This window comes from Mesoplodon densirostris, chromosome 3 (genome assembly GCF_025265405.1).
Source record: "Mesoplodon densirostris isolate mMesDen1 chromosome 3, mMesDen1 primary haplotype, whole genome shotgun sequence".
Taxonomy (NCBI): Eukaryota; Metazoa; Chordata; class Mammalia; order Artiodactyla; family Ziphiidae; genus Mesoplodon; species Mesoplodon densirostris.
The window spans coordinates 113,766,836-113,781,573 of record NC_082663.1 but is presented as its reverse complement, the minus strand read 5'-3'; the positions used below and the strand labels follow the sequence as shown (position 1 = coordinate 113,781,573).

Sequence of the window (14,738 nt, the reverse complement as noted above, 5' to 3'; positions counted from 1 at the left end):
AACTGACATTTCTATAATGAGCTTTCTTTCCATCCTGAAACATAATGTGTATCCTAATTTATTCAACTCTTCTTTTATATTTTTTCAGTAGAGTTTTATCATGTGCTATATCATGTAAAAATAGATAATACTTATTGAAAATTAATGCTATGAAGGGCTTTGTTCTAAATACATTATGAATACGTTTAACTCTTAAGACTGTAAGAGAGAGGTTTGCCATTATTCCTATTTAATAATGGTAAAACTGAAGAATGTGAAGGGTAGGTGATTTGTCCCTGATCACCTTAGGTCCAAAGTCAGAACCAGAGTCTGTCTCCAAAAGCCCATGTTCTTAATTACTCTGATATACTCATCGTATACATTAGATGTTAAAAAAAATTCTTAGATATATCATTGTGGCTATGTGAATGAGATAGTTTCCCCACCTCCAGTATTCCTTTTAATTGGTTACTGCTAACACAGAAAGGAAAAACTATTGTCTATTATTGATAAACCCTTATAATTTGTAAGTTTATAATTTGAGAGATTAAGAAGAAATACATAAAATTGGGTACAGATTAGATCATTTTAATTTAAACAATTTTAATTAAAAAATTGAGATCAGTATTATTAACATTTACATTATCAAGTTTATTCCACAAATAGCATTTAATAATATTAATTAAATGTTAGAACAAATTAAACTTCTTCCCATTTAACGACTGATAATAATTTAATAAGAAGAAAAATAATGGCTAGGGACTTCCCTGGTGGCGCAGTGGTTAAGAATCTGCCTGCCAATGCAGGGGACACCAGTTCCAGTCCTGGTCTAGGAAGATCCCACATGCCATGGAGCAACTAAGCCTGTGTGCCACAACTACTGAGCCTGTGCTCTAGAGCCCATGCTCCGCAACTACTGAAACCCGCTCATCTAGAGCCCGTGCTCCGCAGCAAGAGAAGCCACCGTAATGAGAAGTCCACTTACCGCAATGAAGAGTATCCCCCGCTCACCGCAACTAGAGAGAGCCCGAGCAGCAATGAAGACCCAACGCAGCCAAAAGAAAGAAAGAAAGAAAGAAAGGAAGAAAGAAAGAAAGAAAGAAAGAAAGAAAGAAAGAAAGAAAGAAATTCTCAAAAAAGAAATAATAATGGCTAACATTTATTTTGTGTTTCCTCTATATTAGTTGCTAGAGCGAGTGCTTTGCAGGCATTCGTTAATTTAATTTCTTTTAATTAGTTATGAAAGAAAAAGCATGCTTTGCCAAGAAATAAATATGACATCTATCATGTTTGTTGGGGACTGGATGTATATTAAAACCCAGATTGAAATTTAATTATGTGATTCAATATCAAGTAGACAAAAGCTGCTTTCATGACCTGGTGTTTTGGATTCTTGCATTTTGCACTAAAAAACACAAATGGCTTATTTTGACTATGTTTGAAATGACAAGGTAAGAGAGATTGCTCTCAGGCTGTTATTTGTAAGCATTTTGTCACAAATAACATATTTGTGTATGGGCAGTCTTGACTGTCAACAAATGAAAAGCCAAATTGGATATAATTGTCACTATGTTTTCTTTTTAAACATTCACATTTTGAAGGAGTAAAGATAGCTCAATGTACTGTATGTGATTTCTGATCAGATGACTGCAACTTCCTTATCTGGTAAAAATCATCTTAGGGTGATTGTGCAGAATTATTATCATTTTTTATAGTCTTCATTAATTTGTTGTATTTTGACATCAGTGTTTCTTATACTTCCTGACTTTAACCAATGGCCCATTATAAGTTAAATAATGTATAAGAATAGGACATTTAAAAGCGTATAGTGATTAAACCTGCTATCGCAGTTACCACTTGTTCAGCTAAGTTACAAATCCATTAAGTAACTGATTTGTTAGCAGGTCTCCATTGCCATTCTTGCTCTCTTAATGCACCTTAAGGAGCTCTTTAGCTTAAAAAAAATTTAGGTACAGTTGATTTACAATATTATATGAGTATCAGGTGTACAACATAGTGATTCATAATTTTTAAAGGTTATACTCCATGTATAGTTATTATAAAATATTGACTGTGTACCCTGGGCTGTACAATCTCCTTATATTTTTTCTTAAATTTTTTTTTTATTTCTTAACATCTTTATTGGAGTATAATTGCTTTACAATGGTGTGTTAGTTTCTGCTTTATAACAAAGTGAATCAATTTTACATATACATATGTTCCCATATCTCTTCCCTCTTGCATCTCCCTCCCTCCCACCCTCCCTATCCCACCCCTCTAGGTGGTCACAAAGCACTGAGCTGATCTCCCTGTGCTATGCGGCTGCTTTCCACTAGCTATCTATTTTACGTTTGGTAGTGTATATATGTCCATGCCACGCTCTCACTTTGTCACAGCTTACCCTTCCCCCTCCCCATAGCCTCAAGTCCATTCTCTAGTAGGTCTGTGTCTTTATTCCCATCTTGCCCATAGGTTCTTCAGTACCTTTTTTTTTTCTTATATTCCATATATATGTGTTAGCATACAGTTATTTGTTTTTCTCTTTCTGACTTACTTCACTCTGTATGACAGACTCTAGGTCCATCCACCTCACTACAAACAACCCAATTTCATTTCTTTTTATGGCTGAGTAATATTCCATTGTATATATTTTGCCACATCTTCTTTATCCATTCATCTGTTGATGGACACTTATGTTGCTTCCATGTCCTGCCTATTTTAAATAGAGCTGCAATGAATATTGTGGTAATGTCTCTTTTTGAATTATGGTTTTCTCAGGGTATATGCCCAGTGGTGGGATTGCTGGGTCATATGGTAGTTCTGTTTTTAGTTTTTTAAGGAACCTCCATACTGTTCTGCATAGTGACTGTATCAATTTATATTCCCACCAACAGTGCAAGAGTGTTCCCTTTTCTCCACACCCTCTCCGGCATTTATTGTTTGTAGATTTTTTGATGATGGCCATTTTGACCGGTGTGAGATGATATCTCATTGTAGTTTTGATTTGCATTTCTCTAATGATTAATGATGTTGAGCATTTTTTCATGTGTTTGTTGGCAATCTGTGTATCTTCTTTGAAGAAATGTCTATTTAGGTCTTCTGCCCATTTTTGGATTGGTTTGTTTTTTTATATTGAGCTGCATGAGCTGCTTGTAAATTTTGGAGATTAATCCTTTGTTCATTCCTTCATTTGCAAATATTTTCTCCCATTCTGAGGTTTTTCTTTTTGTCTTGTTTATGGTTTCCTTTGCTGTGCAAAAGCTTTGAAGTTTCACTAGGTCCCATTTGTTTATTTTTGTTTTTATTTCCATTTCTCTAGGAGGTGGGTCAAAAAGGATCTTGTTGTGATTTATGTCATAAAGTGTTCTGCCTATGTTTTCCTCTAAGAGTTTGATAGTGTCTAGCCTTATATTTAGGTCTTTAATCCATTTTGAGTTTATTTTTGTGTATGGTGTTAGGGAGTGTTCTAATTTCATTCTTTTACATGTAGCTGTCCAGTTTTCCCAAAACCACTTATTGAAGAGGCTGTCTTTTCTCCACTGTATATTCTTGCCTCCTTTATCAAAGATAAGGTGACCATATGTGCATGGGTTTATCTCTGGGCTTTCTATCCTGTTCCATTGATCTATCTTTCTGTTTTTGTGCCAGTAGCATACTGTCTTGATTACTGTAGCTTTGTAGTATAATCTGAAGTCAGGAAGCCTGATTCCTCCAGCTCCATTTTTCGTTCTCCAGATTGCTTTGGGTATTCGGGGTCTTTTGTGTTTCCATACAAATTGTGAAAGTTTTTGTTCTAGTTCTGTGAAAAATGCCAGTGGCAGGTTGATAGGGATTGCATTGAATCTGTAGATTGCTTTGGATAGTAGAGTCATTTTCACAGTGTTGATTCTTCCCATCCAAGAACATGGTATATATCTCCATCTATTTGTATCACCTTTAATTTCTTTCATCAGTGTCTTATAATTTTCTGCATACAGGTCTTTTGTCTCCTTAGGTAGGTTTATTCCTAGATATTTTATTCTTTTTGTTGCAGTGGTAAATGGGAGTGTTTTCTTAATTTCACTTTCAGATTTTTCATCATTAATGTATAGGAATGCAAGAGATTTCTGTGCATTCATTTTGTATGCTGCTACTTTACCAAATTCATTGATTAGCTCTGGTAGTTTTCTGGTAGCATCTTTAGGATTCTCTATGTATAGTATCATGTCATCTGCAAACAGTGACAGCTTTAGTTCTTCTTTTCCGATTTGGATTCCTTTTATTTCTTTTCCTTCTCTGATTGCTGTGGCTGAAACTTCCAATATTCACTATTATGTTGAATAATAGTGGTGAGAGTGGGCAGCCTTGTGTTATTCCTGATCTTAGTGGAAATGGTTTCAGTTTTTCACCATTGAGGACGATGTTGGCTGTGGGTTTGTCATATATGGCCTTTATTATGTTGAGGAAGTTCCCTCTATGCCTAGTTTCTGGAGGGTTTTTACCATAAATGGGTGTTGAATTTTGTTGAAAGCTTTCTCTGCATCTATTGAGATGATCACATGGTTTTTCTCCTTCAATTTATTAATATGGTGTATCACATTGATTGATTTGCATATATTGAAGAATCGTTGCATTCCTGGGATAAACCCCACTTGATCATGGTGTATGATCCTTTTAACATGCTGTTGGATTCTGTTAGCTAGTATTTTGTTGAGGATTTTTGCATCTATGTTCATCAGTGATATTGGCCTGTAGTTCTCTTTCTTTGTGACATCTTTGTCTGGTTTTGGTATCAGGGTGATGGTGGCCTCATAGAATGAGTTTGGGAGTGTTCCTCCCTCTGCTATATTTTGGAAAGTTTGAGAAGGATAGGTGTTAGCTCTTCTCTAAATGTTTGATAGAATTCACCTGTGAAGCCATCTGGTCCTGGGCTTTTGTTTGTTGGAAGATTTTTAATCACAGCTTCAATTTCAGTGCTTGTGATTGGTCTGTTTATATTTTCTATTTCTTCCAGGTTCAGTCTCGGAATGCTGTGCGTTTCTAAGAATTTGTCCATTTCTTCCAGGTCGTCCATTTTATTGGCATAGAGGTGCTTGTAGTCATCGCTCATGATCCTTTGTATTTCTGCAGTGTCAGTTGTTACTTCTCCTTTTTCGTTTCTAATTCTATTGATTTGAGTCTTCTCCCTTTTTTTCTTGATGAGTCTGGCTAATGGTTTATCAATTTTGTTTATCTTCTCAAAGAACCAGCTATTAGCTTTATTGATCTTTGCTATCGTTTCCTTCATTTCTTTTTCATTTATTTCTGATCTGATCTTTATGATTTCTTTCCTTCTGCTAACTTTGGGTTTTTTTGTTTTTCTTTCTCTAATTGCTTTAGTTGTAAGGTTAGGTTGTTTATTTGAGATGTTTCTTGTTTCTTAAGGTAGGATTGTATTGCTATAAATTTCCCTCTTAGAACTGCTTTTGCTGCATCCCATAGGCTTTGGGTCATCATGTTTTCATTGTCATTTGTTTCTAGGTATTTTTTTATTTCCTCTTTTTTTCTTCAGTGATCTCTTGGTTATTAAGTAGTGTATTGTTTAGCCTCCATGTGTTTGTATTTACAGATTTTTTCTTGTAATTGATATCTAGTCTCATAGCGTTGTGGTCGGAAAAAATACCTGATACAATTTCAGTTTTCTTAAATTTACCAAGGCTTGATTTGTGACCCAAGATATGACCTATCCTGGAGAATGTTCCATGAGCACTTGAGAAGACTGTGTATTCTGTTGTTTTTGGATGGAATGTCCTATAAATATCAATGAAGTCCATCTTGTTTAATGTATCATTTAAAGCTTGTGTTTCCTTATTTATTTTCATTTTGGGTGATCTGTCCATTGGTAAAAGTGGAGTGTTAAATTCCCCTACTATGATTGTGTTACTGTCGATTTCCTCTTTTATGGATGTTAGCATTTGCCTTATGTATTAAGGTGCTCCTATGTTGGGTGCATAAATATTTACAATTGTTATATCTTCTTCTTGGATCGATCCCTTGTTCATTATGTAGTGTCCTTCTTTGTCTCTTGTAATAGTCTTTATTTTAAAGTCTATTTGTCTGATATGAGAATTGCTTCTCCAGCTTTCTTTTGATTTCCATTTGCATGGAATATCTTTTTCCTAACTTTCAGTCTGTATGTGTCCCTAGGTCTGAAGTGGGTCTCTTGTAGACAGCATGCATATGGGTCTTGTTTTTGTATCCATTCAGCCAGTCTGTGTCTTTTGGTGGGAGCATTTAGTCCATTTACATTTAAGGTAATTATTGATATGTATGTTCCTATTCCCATTTTCTTAATTGTTTTGGGTTTGTTATTGTGGGTCTTTTCCTTCTCTTTTGTTTCCTGCCTAGAGAAGTTCCTTTAGTGTTTGTTGTAAAGCTGGTTTGGTGGTGCTGAATTCTCTTAGCTTTTGCTTGTCTGTAAAGGTTTTAATTTCTCCATCAAATCTGAATGAGTTCCTTGTTGGGTAGAGTAATCTTAGTTGTAGGTTTTTCCCTTTCATCACTTTAAAATGTCCTGCCACTCCCTTCTGGCTTGTAGAGTTTCTGCTGAAAGATCAGCTGTTAACGTTATGGGGATTCCCTTGTGTGTTATTTGTTGTTTCTCTCTTGCTGCTTTTAATATTTTTTCTTTGTATTTAATTTTTGATAGTTTGATTAATGTGTGTCTTGTTGTGTTTCTCCTTGGATTTTTCCTGTTTGGGACTCTCTGTGCCTCCTGGACTTGATTAACTATTTCCTTTCCCATGTTAGGGAAGTTTTCAACTATAATCTCTTCAAATATTTTCTCAGTCCCTTTCTTTTTCTCTTCTTCTTCTGGGACCCCTATAATTTGAATGATGGTGTGTTTAGCATTGTCCCACAGGTCTCTGAGGCTGTCCTCAATTCTTTTCATTCTTTTGTCTTTATTCTGCTCTGCAGTAGTTATTTCCACTATTTAATCTTCCAGGTCACTTATCCATTCTTCTGCCTCAGTTATTCTGTTATTGATCCCTTCTAGAGAATTTTTTATTTCATTTATTGTGTTGTTCATCACTGTTTCTTTGCTCTTTAGTTCTTCTAGGTCCTTGTTAAACGCTTCTTGTATTTTCTCTATTCTATTTCCAAGATTTTGGATCATGTTTCCTATCATTATTCTGAATTCTTTTTCAGATAGACTGCCTATTTCCTCTTCATTTGTTAGGTCTGGTGGGTTTTTACCTTGCTCTTTCATTTGCTGTGTGTTTTTATGTCTTCTCATTTTGCTTAACTTACTGTGTTCGGGGTCTCCTTTTTTCTGGCTGCAGGTTCGTAGTTTCTGTTGTTTTTGGTGTCTGTCCCCAGTGGCTAAGGTTGGTTCAGTGGGTTGTGTAGGCTTCCTGGTGGAGGGTAGTAGTGCCTGTGTTCTGTTGGATGAGGCTGGATCTTGTCTTTCTGGTGGGCAGGTCCACATCTGGTGGTGTGTTTTGGGTGTCTGTGGCCTTACTATGATTTTAGGCAGCCTCTCTGCTAATGGATAGGGTTGTGTTCCTGTCTTGCTAGTTGTTTCGCATAGGGTGTCCATCACTGTAGCTTGCTGGTCATTGAGTGAAGCTGCGTCTTGGCACTGAGATGGAGATCTCTGGGAGATTTTTGCCGTTTTGATATTACGTGGAGCTGTGAGGTCTCTTGGGAACCAGTGCCCTGTACTTGGCTCTCCCATCTCAGAGGCACAGCCCTGATGCCTGGCTGGAGCACCAAGAGCCTTTTATCCTCATGGCTTGGAATAAAAGGGAGAAAAAATAGAAAGGAAGAAAGAAAGATGATAAAATAAAATAAAATAAAGTACAATAAAATAAAGTTATTAAAATAAAAAGTAATTATTAAGAAACAAAATTTTTAATGTAAAAAATAGCAAACAAACAAACAACAAAAAAAACGGACAGACAGAACCCTAGGACAAATGGCAGAAGCAAAGCTATACAGACAAAATCACACACAGAAGCATACACATACACACTCACAAAAAGAGAAAAAGGGAAAAATATATATATATCTTTGCTCCCAAAATCCACTTCCTCAATTTGGGATGATTCATTGTCTATTCAGGTATTCCACAGATGCAGGGTACATCAAGTTGATTGTGGAGATTTAATCCTCTGCTCCTGAGGCTGCTCGCACAGCTCCCGGGGCTTAGCTTTGGATTTGGACCTGCCTCTGCGTGTAGGTCGCCTGAGGGCGTCTGTTCTTCACTCAGACAGGACAGGGTTAAAGGAGCAGCTGATTCGGGGACTCTGACTCACTCAGGCCGCAGGGAGGGAGGGGTACGGATGTAGGGCGAGCCTGCAGGGGCAGAGGCCGGCGGAACATTGCAACAGCCTGAGGCGCGCCGTGCGTTCTCCTAGGGAAGTTGTCCCTGGATCCCGGGACCCTGGCAGTGGCGGGCTGCACAGGCTCCCCGGAGGGGAGGTGTGTAGAGTGACCTGTGCTTGCACACAGGCTTCTTGGTGGCAGCAGCAGCAGCCTTAGCGTCTCATGCCCATCTCTAGTGTACACGCTGATAGCCGTGGCTCGCGCCCATCTCTGGAGCTCCTTTAAGCAGCACTCTTAATCCCCTCTCCTCGCGCACCAGGAAACAAAGAGGCAAGAAAAGGTGTCTTACCTCTTCGGCAGGCCCAGGCTTTTTCCCGGACTCCCTCCCGGCCAGCCGTGGTGCACTAACCCCCTGCAGGCTGTGTTCACGCAGCCAACCCCAGTCCTCTCCCTGGGATCTGACCTCCGAAGCCCAAGCCTCAGCTGCCAGCCCCGCCCGCCCTGGCGGGCGAGCACACAAGCCTCTCGGGCTGGTGAGTGCCGGTCGGCACCGATTCTCTGTGCGGGAATCTCTCCGCTTTGCCCTCACACCCCTGTTGCTGCGCTCTCCTCTGTGTCTCTGAAGCTTCCCCCCTCTGCCACCCGCAGTCTCCGCCCTCGTAGGGGCTTCTAGTGTGTGGAAACCTTTCCTCCTTCACGGCTCCCTCTCACTGGTGCAGGCCTCGTCCCTATTCTTTTGTCTCTGTTTATTCTTTTTTCTTTTGCCCTACCCAGGTACGTGGGGAGTTTCTTGCCTTTTGGGAGGTCCGAGGTCTTCTGCCAGCGTTCAGTAGGTGTTCTGTAGGAGTTGTTCCACGTGTAGATGTATTTCTGATGTATTTGTGGGGAGGTAGGTGATCTCTGCGTCTTACTCTTCCGCCATCTTGAAGCTCCTCCTATCCTTGCTTTATACGTAGTAGTTTGTACCTAGGAGTTCTTTAACTTTTAAATAATTATTTTATGTTATTATTATTTTTTAAATGGAAATGGAAATCCTTACTTATGGACATGGACCCTTGCTACTGTCCGTAACCCTCTAGAAGGTTCGTAGGCACTCTTTGGGTCAGGCAGAGCAAGAGGTACCTTTGGTCCCACTCTGGTTTTGCCGAGGGTGGTGCTGTGGGGTGCATTAGCTTTTCGGGAGGCAGGGTTGACCACGCTCCAGGAGGCCAAGCGTCCAGCATGTCAGAGCTGGAAGAGGCACAGCAGTCATGTGGTCCAGATCTCTTAATACTCTGTACTGAGGAGGAAACCATCCCAGAAATTTACCAGCCATGATGAGAGCAAGCACTGTCTTTTCTCTCCTTACAAAGGATTGCAGAAAAGTTCTGTTGTTGAGCACATCCCCTGCTCCCCTCCCCAGGGATAATGGACCCTCATTTCCTGTGGCAGGCATAATGGCTTTTCTGTCAGCTGTGCCAAGTGGCCTGTTGAGGCTGGGAGGATGACAAAGATGGGCATTTATCTCTGGAGTCCAGGAGTGGTTTCCATTCCTCATCTCTGCTGTGTACCTGGGACACTGAGTAGATTTAGGTCCATGTGGTTCTGTTGTGGATTTAGAAAGCAAACACTCAAAGAGTCTTCCTTGAAGCCAGGAGCTGTTGGTAAGGCCAGTAAGTGGAAGCAGTGTGGCTTTCCACACAACAATCTTTGTGACCCACAGGACAGACCCAGAGAACCCCAAACATCTGATGTAAAATGCAGGAGACAATTGCTGTCTTTCTGGAGCGTCAAGGTGCCCCCAGCAGTGGAGCTAACTTCCTTGCATCAAAATGCTTTTCAAAGCCTTTTAAATTGGAGCTTTATTCTCTTTTCCCTTTTTTTCCATGACAGAAGCCTCTCTGTACTCCAAAGGAAGATGCAGGGTAATCTTTTTTGCTGGCTGGTGGCTCTACCTGCAGCCCTGCATAGCAGATAAGCCGGGATGGCAGTGGTCTTGGGGCAGGCACAAAAGCAAATTTTACACAGAGACGAAACTCTCTACCAAGATGTGCCTGCAGCAATGGCAGGTCTAGTGTTCTGGTTCTAATAGTTTCCTTCTGCAAAGTGTAGGAAAAATTCCATTCCCGTTCATTCAGGGAGGTCTCTGGTCTCCCTCTTGTGACTCCATCACAGACTGAATGTGAGTGCGGAGTGGCTGCTGCTTCACTGGTTACTTCGAGCTGTGGTTCTCGTCCTTTGAGGGTTCACAGAGCCCTTTGAGAGTCGTTGAATGTGATGGGTCATCTCCTCCACAAAATGCCCACCGCACAGGCGCTGAGTTCTGCCAACACTTTCACGGTAGGGGTCGGTGTTCACAGACTATCTGGAAATCCATACGCCTGAGGTCCAGGATGCTGAGGTTGACAGTATCTGTGGTCCTGTGTGAAGCAGAGGCAGTCCCATCACAACCCATACCAGCTGCCTATGGAGAAAAGTCTGCTGGGCCTGTGTGTGCATCCCACATGGAGGATTACCTTATGTTGGGAAGATTAAGCTGCTAAAAATCCTCTTCTTGGCGTTTCTCCCTTGGGTTTGCAACTTCTTTTCTCTGGTTTCGCTGACTCATATTCTTCCTCTTCCATCAACACAAGTATTTGTCGAAATTCTGATCTGAGCCTTTGTCTCTTCTCTCCAAATCCCCTTGCTGAATAATCTTGACCATCACTTGACCTTTTAGCCATTGATTTCCCAACCGACTTTTCAATGCTGCGTTCTCTCTTGAGCTCCAGACTCCTTTCCAGCTACCATGCAGTTGCCTCTTAAATCCAGCACCCTCCAGAGCCCCCACGCCTCCTGCAACCCACCCACTCTTCTCTCTCCATGCTGCCTCCCCCAAGCCGACTGCCTGCTGGAACCATGGACGCTACCACCGATGGCCTCCAGGGCATCCACGTGTGTGTGTTCCCTTCTCCTCATCCCTACATCATGGCCTGGAAGGTTTCAGAATTCTTCCATGAAGCCTCCCAGCTCACTTGTCCCTCAAATCAGATTCTAAATTGTAGCCATGCCACCTTCAGGCTGAGAAGCCTTGTTTGCTTCCTGTTCCCTATAGACCAGTAGATCCCCAGCTCAGATGCACTCAGGCTCGCCACAGCGGGACCCACCTGTAGCAGATGCTGTTCGTGTCCTGCTTGCATCCCTTAGGTCCTACCATATCAGTGCCCTCCGCCTGCTAGAATCTGCGGCTCTGTGCCTCAGGGCCCACTAGCATCGATGTGTAAATATTGGGCCCTGGCAGCAGAGCTCACCCTGCTAGGGCACAGGATAGGTTAGAAAAGCCAGGGAATTAATGCCTCCCTCATCCCTGAGAGCAATCATCAATAAATAAATGACTGATGGGAGTGGATATATAAACACCCCAGCTTCTTTGTCCCTTGGGTGAGGTAACTCTGAGGTGCATATTCTGCTGTGTCTCCCACAGGACTGGTATTTCCTGGGACCACCTCCCAAATACACTACTTACACTGAAGTCTTTATTTCAGGGTCTGTTTCTGAGGGAACCCAAATTAAATCACCAGCTGACCTTTTCCAGCTTTGCCCCGTCACCAGGGCCTCTGCCTTTCTCTGATCTTCCCCTGGCTCTGTCTTTGTATCTTTGCTCAAGCCAGGTGCTCCCCATCTCTGCTTTCGGGACTCCTGCCATCTTTAGGTGAACCTGAAAGGCGGCCTCTTCCAGGAAGCCTTCCCTAGGACCCCACCCAACCCTCCCAGCGCACTTTCTGCTGGCACCCCTCTCTACATTATATCCTTGTTCATTGGATTTGGTGTCTCTTTTCTGTAGGAATGATGTCTTTCTAAATGTTTTTATCCCCTGCAGCACCTAACCCAGAGCTTGGCACTTGGACTTTCAACAAATGCTTGTTGAGTTAAACTCTCTTAGTTCTCCCAAATTATTGTGACCCTCTCCTTGCACATACTTTGCCAAGACACCTATCCTGAGGCTTAGTGGCCTAGTGCCCTGCATTCTTTCTTTGGAGGCAGGTTGAGTCTTCTCCTCTGAACTGTCCTTCAAACTAGAGGCCCAGGGATGTTCTTAAAATTTATCAAGCAACGAATATTCAGATAGTGAACCATGTACTAGGCATAGTGCCTATGGGGATGAAAATATAAGAGTGAGTCTTAAATTCAAAATGCTTACGGTTAACCTATTAATTCAGGGTTGGCAAGCATTCTGTAAAGGGTCAGGTAGTAAATAGTGTAGGCCTTCTGGGACACATAGTTTCTGCGGCCCCCTTCCCCCCTCCCCCTCCTCTCCCTTCTCCTCTCCCTTCTCCTATCCCTTCCACTCCTTCTCTTCCTCTTCTTCTTCTCCCTTAAAAAAATTTACAAACCATTCTTAGTTCTCAGGCAGTTCAAAAAGAAGCTGTGATCTGCCCCTGCATTAGTTCGGTGATTCACCCAAGCGGCATTTATTAAGTGCTTCCTCTGTGCCTGGCACCTCTTTGGCAAAGTTACTCCTTCTGACGGGTCCCCTCCCAGGCTGGGTACATACCTGGCAGGTTGTGAAATATCCCTGAGAAGTTGAGATGAGTTGAGCACAGTGCCGACCACAGCCCTGGGCTGGGGACCAGGGAAGGTTCCTCTCCTGCACCCCTGCTCCTTCTCTGCATGGTTTCTCCCTAACAACATGCCTTTCTTGACTTGACTGTAATTTTAATTTCTGCTGGAGGTCAGCTGGTCTTTCTTCCTAAATGGCCGCTCTCCCTGCTTGAGTTTTATGGGTAATGGCATCATCTTATCTCTGCTTTTACTTTGGAAACTGACTCCATATTAACCTCCTGCCTGGCTTCCATCCTTTACCTTTTCCCTGCCGCATTTGCTATGTGCCCTTCTCTTGTTTTTGTTGCCTCTCACTGCTGTACTCTGCCTCTGGCTTTGTCCAACTCACCTCCCTTCCTGACTGTCAGGGGCCTTCCCAGGAATCACGGATAGCCTTTATGCCTCTCTTGTGCACAGTCTCTTCCATTACTGGTCCCCAGGGCTCTGCAGTAGCCCAGGCCCCGATGTCAGCCTGAGGTCACAGCCAGTCACTGCCCAAAGAGGTGTCCACTTACTGGCTGCAACCCAGCTCTGTTTTGGACTCAAGAGTTTCCTGAGTATCAGAGCCCTGCCCTGCACTGTTCACCATGGTGGTTGCCTCTGTGATGAATTAGATCCCTTGGCATTCTTGCCCTCTTCACCTCGAAGGAGTCAGTCATGCACTGGTTAATTTGGTCTTTGCAACAGATAATAAGAAAGTAACATTTTTTATAAAAAAAAACCCTTCTTGGAGGTACAGATACATGATAAATAGAAACCTTATGCCTTAAACTGTCCACTCTTCCCTACTGGCATTCTTCCCTCACAGTTACCCATTCTACAGAAATCCACTGTAATGAAGAGGAGGAATAATTTGCACATTCCCAAGTTTCCCTTGGTTTGCAGAATTCACTGCCAGCTTTTATAAAGTAGTGAGCTCCCTTAGTGCATTTTAAGTGGCCTTCTTTGCAAGATTTTGATTCAGGTATAACTTTTCGGGAGCATAGGGAATGCATAAAGCACTCTCCGGCATATTCATGCTCACCTGGAGAGAAAAGTTACCCCAAGTAAGTGAGGAGAAGATCATTTACAAGTCTGATGTGGATGTTCTACCCTAAATCCCATAGGGCAGTAAGTTCATATTCCAGAATGTGGATTTCTCCTACTCTTTTATCTTAAGAAGCTCTCCTGTAAGAATCTGTCTTTGGAATGCAGGAAAGTCAAGATCTGAGGATTCGGGTCGAATGTGATTATGATCCATAGAAGGAATTCAACAGATCACGGTGGTATTTGAACAGACCCCTCAGAGAGTGCTACCCACTGAAGAGGGCCTTGTATCAGCTTTCTCTTTGCTCAGATGTTCCCAACCTGGTGTTCTCAGACCCCAAGCTGTCTACCTGTGGGCTTCCAGCCCTCTGAAAAGGCATGCAATTTTATGTGCCCCTGCTTCTATGCATCCTTTTGGGGAGAAAGTCTAGGGCTTTCTTTGGATTTGCAAAGGGTTTGGGATCCCGAATTCCTCACCCATGTCATTGTCTCAGGAGTTGAGATGTTTCACGAAGTTGGATCCTTTGGTTTGTTCTCTGCTGGGTCCCAGCTCCTGGAGCAGTGCCTGGTGCACAGTTGGTGCTCATTGTATATGTATGGGTTGAATGATTCAATAAGTGAATGAATAAAATGGCTGCACTGGGACTTGAACCTGGGCTGCTCTGACCCCAGAGCACTCTGCCCTTCATCCTCCTAAAGGAAAGAGGCTATTTGTTTTTCCAGGAAGGCTGGGGTGGGAGTTGGGCACACAACTTGTGAATCAAAGACCCAGATCGCTGCGAAAGAAATCTCAAAACAATAACCAAAGCAAAGACTGCAAGAGGCAAGACAAATCGGATTTTCTGAGGGGCTCTCTCTGAGCAGTTACCTCTGAGCCTGGGGAGGGT

At 42.2% G+C, this 14,738-nt stretch overlaps 1 protein-coding gene across 5 annotated transcripts in view; it reads left to right on the top strand.

Moving 5' to 3' along the window:
• FSTL4 (follistatin like 4) overlaps positions 1 to 14,738 on the top strand; it is a 731,471-nt gene that overhangs the window by 123,836 nt on the left and 592,897 nt on the right. The window lies entirely within an intron of this gene.